General features: G+C 41.2%; 1 protein-coding gene across 1 annotated transcript in view; it reads right to left on the reverse strand.

The window, feature by feature from the left end:
* Positions 1-1,299, reverse strand: part of zgc:158659 (uncharacterized protein LOC791141 homolog) — a 34,178-nt gene extending 32,879 nt beyond the window's left edge. The window contains exon 1 of the mRNA XM_046064614.1: positions 1,068-1,299. The gene's annotated coding sequence lies outside the window, so the exon portion shown is untranslated. The remainder of the gene's footprint in view (positions 1-1,067) is intronic.
* Between the last annotated feature and the right edge of the window lie 6,737 nt (positions 1,300-8,036).

Here is an 8,036-nt window from a genome sequence, read left to right on the forward strand (position 1 = left end):
ATGTGTTTTTACATGTTTTTATAATGAAATAATAATAATAAAATAATAAATGTTTAAATAGTGATGTTTTTATGTGTTTTTACATGTTTTTATAATGAAATAATAATAATAAAATAATAAATGTTTAAATAGTGATGTTTTTATGTGTTTTTACATGTTTTTATAATGATATAATAATAAAATAATAATAATAAAATAATAAATGTTTAAATAGTGATGTTTTTATGTGTTTTTACATGTTTTTATAATGAAATAATAATAATAAAATAATAAATGTTTAAATAGTGATGTTTTTATGTGTTTTTACATGTTTTTATAATAAAATAATAATAATAAAATAATAAATGTTTAAATAGTGATGTTTTTATGTGTTTTAACATGTTTTTATAATGATATAATAATAATAAAATAATAAATGTTTAAATAGTGATGTTTTTATGTGTTTTTACATGTTTTTATAATGAAATAATAATAATAAAATAATAAATGTTTAAATAGTGATGTTTTTATGTGTCTTTACATGTTTTTATAATGATATAATAATAATAAAATAATAAATGTTTAAATAGTGATGTTTTTATGTGTTTTAACATGTTTTTATAATGATATAATAATAATAAAATAATAAATGTTTAAATAGTGATGTTTTTATAGGTCTTGTGAGACAAAGAAGATTTTCTAGCCATCAGCTGAACAATAAAGTTGTATTGTATTCTGTTGTATTTTGATGGTGGGGGAACCTGGAGACAGAGAGACACCACACAGACCGGGACCTTCTCGCTCTGAGGTCAACACGCCGCCCTGGTGATGTCACATGTTTACATGTTTGTGTCCACAGGAAGCTAAACGATCAGCTGATCAACAGAACAAGATCAAGATTAGGATTTGATCTGGAGGGTGAAGACAACACCTCCTCCTCCTCCTCCTCGTCTCCTTGTATCCTCTCTCCTCGCCCCCCCCTCTCTTCCTCATGACCTCAGACTGTGATATGGTTGCCATGACGACAGCAGTGGGAGCATCAGTGGGATGAAAGAGAGAGAGAGGGTCCTCTTTGTTCTGTCACTCACCTCAGCTCGAGGCTGCCGGTCCAGCGGCGCCCGTCTCCAATCATAGCGTCTCTCTGACCGTCTGTCTGTCTGTCTTCCTGTCTGACCGCCTGTCTTCCTGCCTGTCTTCCTGCCTGTCCTCTTCTGTCTTTGTCTCCTCTTAAGCTTCAGCCAGTGGATCCATCAGTCACCGCCCCGCTGATTCTGATGAACACAAAGACAGAGTCCGTTACTACAGCCGGCTACCGTCCAGACCAGAGACCAGAGTCCAGAGTCCAGAGACCCGTCTGTCTAACCGTGTGTCAGTGTGATCCTGTAGCAGCAGGGGGAAGCTGCTGCTCGCCGGCAGCCGCAGAACAATGTGCTGGAGGAGGAAGGGGGGGGGGGGGCTCATCCTCTTCCTCTCTTAAAGGGCCAGCAGCCTCACATAGCGCTGCACACTGTGGGCCCTTTCTCCATCTGTACTCACGTGAAACATCATCTTTCTTGGACTGTCCCAATACACAAGTTTGCATTTTGGCAAGAAGGGTTAAAATTATGTGTTCTTGACCAGAAGACATCTGGCTCCTGCTGTACGGAAACATTCTGTAAAAAACTGGTCTTGTGAACGTAAAAATAAACGTAGTATCCTTATTTTTGCCCAAATAAACCGTGAAAGATTCTGAGCTTCTTTGATTTGGGGGATAAAGCCTGGCTGTTATATTAGAGCTCTGCAGGCGGCCTCTGTGCTGGAAACCCGGTCTCAGTCCCGAGTCGTCATATGGACGCATGGTCAAGACCTTTAGTCGGATCGCTATAGCGCCAGAGTTCGGCGCAGTGGGGGAAGCCCTGTTGCGTCAGGTCCATGATATTTAACAGGAAAGACTAAGTAAGGAGGTGCTTGGGGTGGATGGAGGGCCAGAACCCGGACTTTGAACCAGGAGACCGGCGTTCGTGTCCCGTGTGAAACAAAAAGTCAACGTTAAATGTTTTTATTTAGGCAAGTTACATAAATTGACGTTAGTGACGTTACGTGTTAACTGACGTACGTAGTTATTTTAACCCAAACCAGGATCTTTTCCGAACCTCATCCGAGTACTTTCTGTGCCTAAAACTAACCAAACTGCCACGTGTCACGACTGTAATAATGCTAGGATGATGATGATAATGATGTTCGGAAACGCCAGTGTTTTATTTTGAAAGTCTAGTATTGATAACTTTACCGGAAGGTGTATATTTGTCGTTGCTAAGCATTAATAACTTGACGACAATAAATGAGGGGTACCCAGGTTGTTAAAACAGCCTCGACCACGAGTATGTGACGAGTCGGGCGTGAGAACGTATTGGTGTAAACGCTGTAAGTTAAAACCTACGTGGCAATAAACCTGATTCTGAGCTTCTTGTCTGCTGGCTGTTATATTAGAGCTCTGCAGGCGGCCTCTCTGCTGGGAGAAGTACTTTATTCTTCCAAGAACGACTAGCAAGAAGGTTCTCCCCAAGAACACAAGAGTGCACTTTGCATTCTTGGTTTTAAGAAACACCGTGTCCAGTGGACACACCAGCCACGGGGAAGACTTCTGATCCGGCCGTTGACCACGAGCGTCAGAAGAGTCTCACCTGTGCTAAGGAGAAACAGAACTGGATCGGTGCTCAGTGGTCCAAAGTCCTCTTTTCAGATGAAATCCAGGTCCCGGAGTCTGGAGGATGAGCGAGGACCAGTGGGGTGTCATGTCCTCTGCAGATGTTGGTCCACCGGGTTTCCTCAAGTCCAGAGTCAAAGCAGCGTCTACCAGGAGACTTTGGAGACTTCACGCTTCATCTGCTGACCAGCTTTACGGAGACACTGGTTTCCTTTTCCAGCAGGACTTGGTCCAGAAGGCCAAAATCCACAAGGAGCTGGTTTGCTGACCATGGTGCTGCTGTGCTTGACTGGCCAGCTAGCTCACATAGAGAATCTGAGGGGTTCAGGTCAAGAGGAAAGTGAAAATTACAAAGTATTAAAAACGCTGACTCGCCATTTAACAAGGTGTTCATTTTATTTCATATTTTTTCAATGTGAAAATCCTGTTTGTGTGGTATTGGATAAATATCCTGTCATGTCTCAACACTGAAAATAAACTCAGAATCTTACAAAAATCTGTTTGGCAAGATGGAAAATTAAGATTTGCAAAGTTTTAAAAACATAAAATCTCTCTCAAACTCTCTTATGTTGTTTTTGAGTTTCTGCCAAATTCAAGACTTGGGCCAGAAAGCTTGAACTTTTATTATCAACAGAAATAGACACCAGTTAGAGTCAGAGATCGATGTTCTGTTACCAGAACAGAGACCCGAGTCGACATGAAGCCATGTAACTGACTTTCACCTCCTTTTATAGCTCTGGTTCTAAACGTTATATAATCTCCTGGCTCTCTTTCCTGCTGATCTGGATCTGGGAAAGTCCCAAATATTTGGATGTCTCTCTTTTCTCATTGCTTTCCAACCTTTCGGTGGGTTTTTATTTATCTCTGATTGTCCCCTCTCTGTTGTGGTGGCAGCCCGGCTGACGGTGAGTGTCCTGGTTATGTTTCTGCTTTCTGCTTGGTTTTCTGTGTCCTGCCTGCCTCCCTGTGTTTTCTCCCCTGTGTTTTCTCCCCTGTGTTTTCTCCCTGTGTTTTCTCCCCTGTGTTTTCTCCCTGTGTTTTCTCCCCTGTGTTTTCTCCCTGTGTTTTCTCCCTGTGTTTTCTCCCCTGTGTTTTCTCCCCTGTGTTTTCTCCCCTGTGTTTTCTCCCCTGTGTTTTCTCCCTGTGTTTTCTCCCCTGTGTTTTCTCCCCTGTGTTTTCTCCCCTGTGTTTTCTCCCCTGTGTTTTCTCCTCCTTCTCTCCCTCTGCTCCTGAGTCCAGCCAACGACACCTCGTCAGCCTGCCACACCTGCCAGTCATCACCTCATCCCTGCCTGTGTTTCAACCCCGGCTCTCCACACCTCTCTTGCTTGATCGTCGTTGCTCCACACCCGGTGCCACCTCCACGTTCAGGCTCTCATGTTTCTAGGTTTTTCTCACATTTTCCCTGTGCTTTGTCTCTCTGTCTGTTTCCCTCCCAGGTTCACTCACCCTCGTCCTCCGTTCAGTCGGCCGGGCTCATCCACCGGTCCTCTCCTCCTCGCGCTTCCCCCACGGCGTCCTCCCTGTTCTCCCTCGCCTCCTCGGCCCCGGTGTCCCCCGGCTCCCTGGTCTCCAGTCCCTCTACCCTTTTTTCCCTCAATAAGCCTCCTTCCCTCTGAGTGCTGCGTTTGGGTCCCACACCACCCCCGTAACAGTTAATGTGGGTTTAATCAGATGCAATAAGCAAAGGACCAGTAAGAAAGTGATTCACCACCAACTGCCTTAAACCCTTGACTTTACATTATTCATCATTTGAGTTCAGTCGGGGAATAAAAACCCATAAAATTTATTGTGTTTGGCCTCGTCATTCCTGGCCCCGCCCCTTTTTCAGGACACTGTATTTTAAAGATAATTCTGACTCCTCAAACACTAGAAAGATGGAAACCAGATGTTTTCCTGCTATTTGAGGACTCGTTGGCCAACATGTGAGGAACAGGACTCAGTTTTCAGTTGTTCGGCATTTATTGACTGGACGAATGACGTCCTGTAAAGGGAGGAGCGAGAGTGTTCTGGGAGGACCATGAAGAGCTTGATTTTCTGGACTGCGTCACTTCATCCTGCTGTGCAGCCTTTTAACTACTAAACCCTCCAAATGCGTCAGTTTGCTTCCCTTTCAGTGTGTAAATCTTCCCTTCAGTCCTTGTTCTTTTCCTTCCTCCCTCTCTTTGTCCTTCTGCCCTCTGTCCATGTAACTGCGCTTCAGAGAGACACAGTCGCGCTATCTACACTTCTAAATAGTTTTACGGTATAGTGTGCGAGTGCCGATAAGGACATCATGTTGCATTAAAGTGCATCCTGTAAAATGAAGAATCTGTACTCGAACGGCGAGGTTGTTTAAACATTTCTATATTTTGTACTAATTCTCATTATTGTATGTATTTCAACAGAGGATCTTAATAAAAAAATATAACGTACACTACTTTGAGCTCCTTCAGCCCACGAGCCTCAAAGCGCTTTGGAGGCTCATTTGTGCTGTCAAGTTCCACCACAGCACCGAACTGACGGATTTTTGCTCTTTATATCAGAGACATTTAATTATGAGTAGTGTAAATAGTGTGTTAATACTTCTACAGTTCTGCATCTGTTCTTTTATATTCCTTCGGGCTGCTATGTCGACCGGCCCATTTCCCCGACGGGGGATTAATAAAGTTCTATCTTATCTTTTTCTTGCTCTTTCACTAAATTTCACATTTTTTGAGAATCACTTGGCAAGACCATGTTCAGTGCTGTAGATTCAGTCTTCACAATTCCTACAAATATTCCAATCAAATTGTAAACAGTTGATATGGCAAACACCGTATTATTTTTGTACAGTATTTGACTGCAGCATTATTTTATAATTAGTTAATATATTTAAAGCCCATACATAGTGAATTAGACATATTAAAAAATTCAATAAAAATAATAGTCAAATTGGTTTCAGCAGATCCCACCACATTCTTGTAAAACATGTCCTAACGTGACTATTTTCAAGTTATTTGACAGCAGCATTATTTCAGAATTAAATATCACAGTCTGAACCTTTTCGCATACACAGCAAATTAGACTTAAAATTTAATAAAAAATAGAATCAATTTGTTTTAACCAAACTCCAATGTATTCTTGTAAAACATGTCCTCTGTTACTATTTTCAAGTTATTTGACTTTAGCATGATTTATTAATTAAATATTCCCCTCAGTGCCAATCCAAAAGCAAAACTCACTCTCTCTCTTTCTCTCTTCTGTAATTTCACCATTTTGCAGGTTCCATATGACACTGGGACATGTCAGGGTTTGTGTTTCAACATCTGTCAAATTTCCCGTCAGAGGTGTGAGGGAGCAGCCAGATGTCTGACACCGGCCCAGGTGGTGGACGTCTGACCCAGCAGAATCCTTCACAGCACCGTCTTTCTGTCTTCTTTCAATAAATACCAAAGACAACGTGTGCTGTTATCCATTTGTTTGTTCAAGTCTGCATCTGCACCCTTTCCAGGACAGAAGGCAAACACAGTTAAACTGCCGTCCACCTGTAAACAGAGATAACGTTTCTAAGAAAAGCAGCTGATCTCATGAAACATTTCACATGGCTCTCCGTTCAGCTGTCAGCCTGAGGCCCTGGAGAACTGCTTAATAGTCTGCAACACCAAAGGGCTTAGATTTTCATTCAAAATCTACTCTGTCAAAAACCAACAATGGAACCGCCCCACCTGGTCCACACAGGTTAAGAGCCTCGGTGTAATATTGGACAGTACCCTCTCTTTCTCCAGCCACATCAATAACCTTTTTCCACATACGAAACATCTCCAGACTACGCCCTGCTCTAACTCAACACTCAACGGAAGTCCTAGTAAATGCCTTGGTCACATCGCACATCGATTACTGCAATGCAATTTTAGCGGGAATCCCGAACAAACTTATTCACCGACTGCTACTCATCCAAAATGCTTCTTGTTGTAAGGTGACCTTGAGCGCCATGAAAGGTGCCATCAAATAAAATGTATTTTTAATATTATTGTAGAATCTGAAATAAAAGGATGTCCTTTAGTCTCTTATTCTACCAGTCTGTAGGACAGGGCTCCTACTCTTTTCACCTCCGTCCTGAAAAACTATTTGAACCGTCCTGAAGTGAATGTCAGCCGTCCCAAAATCAAAATGTTGTTTCTGTACTTAGTGGTTAGCTGTTAGTCACATAATAAAAACACTATAATTAAAATGTTGATGAAATATATTATTATATTTATCAGATTCAATTCAAAGTAGTTATCTGTAAACAGGTAAAAAACAGATTTCAGACAAAATCACAGGAGTTAAATACTTTTTTGTTTTCATGCAGGACAAACCTTTTTTTTACACGTAGGAAAATTAAGAGAAAAATAGATACAGCTAAAAACAATTTTGAGTTGGTTGTATTAAACAATAACAAATAAATACTAGTGACTACATATCTCAGTGTGGTAATGTGTCATAGCTGATCATCTGGAAACGTGTTTTTAACAGAACTTCTCTGGAACCCAGAATATGGGAGAAATTCAGGCACTTGAAAATCAAAACATACATGTGAGTTCATCTCTTTACACTTCATACAGACGACTGTAACTCTGATATTTATTTAGATTATTAATAGTTAAAGTCAGTCAGACATGTTCAGCAGCAGACTGAGTTCATCTCTTTACACTTCATACAGACGACTGTAACTCTGATATTTATTTAGATTATTAATAGTTAAAGTCAGTCAGACATGTTCAGCAGCAGCAGGCTGAGTTCATCTCTTTACACTTCATACAGACGACTGTAACTCTGATATTTATTTAGATTATTAATAGTTAAAGTCAGTCAGACATGTTCAGCAGCAGCAGGCTGAGTTCATCTCTTTACACTTCATACAGACGACTGTAACTCTGATATTTATTTAGATTATTAATAGTTAAAGTCAGTCAGACATGTTCAGCAGCAGCTCTCTTGTTTCCTGCTTTAAATAAATCCTCTCAGACAGAACTTGGTGATCAATGAAACATTTATTACAGGACATGAAACAGGTTTAAATCTATATTATTGTGAAAGGAGGAGGTGAAACCAATGAACTCCAGCTGCTGAACACACAGCATCATAAACGCTTTGTAAGACAGACAGCAGTTCTGGATGCCATCAACGCTCAATGAGAGAAAGACTTTTACACTGTTAGAAGAACAGCAACCTGAGTTAGGTCTCTGCAGGCTCAGAGGAAGTGATGCAGTTCACAAACCTTTACAATCCTCAGTCTGACCTCCTCCTCCACGCTCGCTGACCGCAGCCTCTCTGGCTCGGACTGGAAAACTGTGTGGCTACATTGGTTTTATATGTTTTGAGTGATCTAGTCTTAAATTTCACCAGAAGGTCAAGAACATGTTTTCTG

The sequence above is a fragment of the Micropterus dolomieu genome, linkage group LG12 (assembly GCF_021292245.1).
Source record: "Micropterus dolomieu isolate WLL.071019.BEF.003 ecotype Adirondacks linkage group LG12, ASM2129224v1, whole genome shotgun sequence".
NCBI classification, from domain to species: domain Eukaryota; kingdom Metazoa; phylum Chordata; class Actinopteri; order Centrarchiformes; family Centrarchidae; genus Micropterus; species Micropterus dolomieu.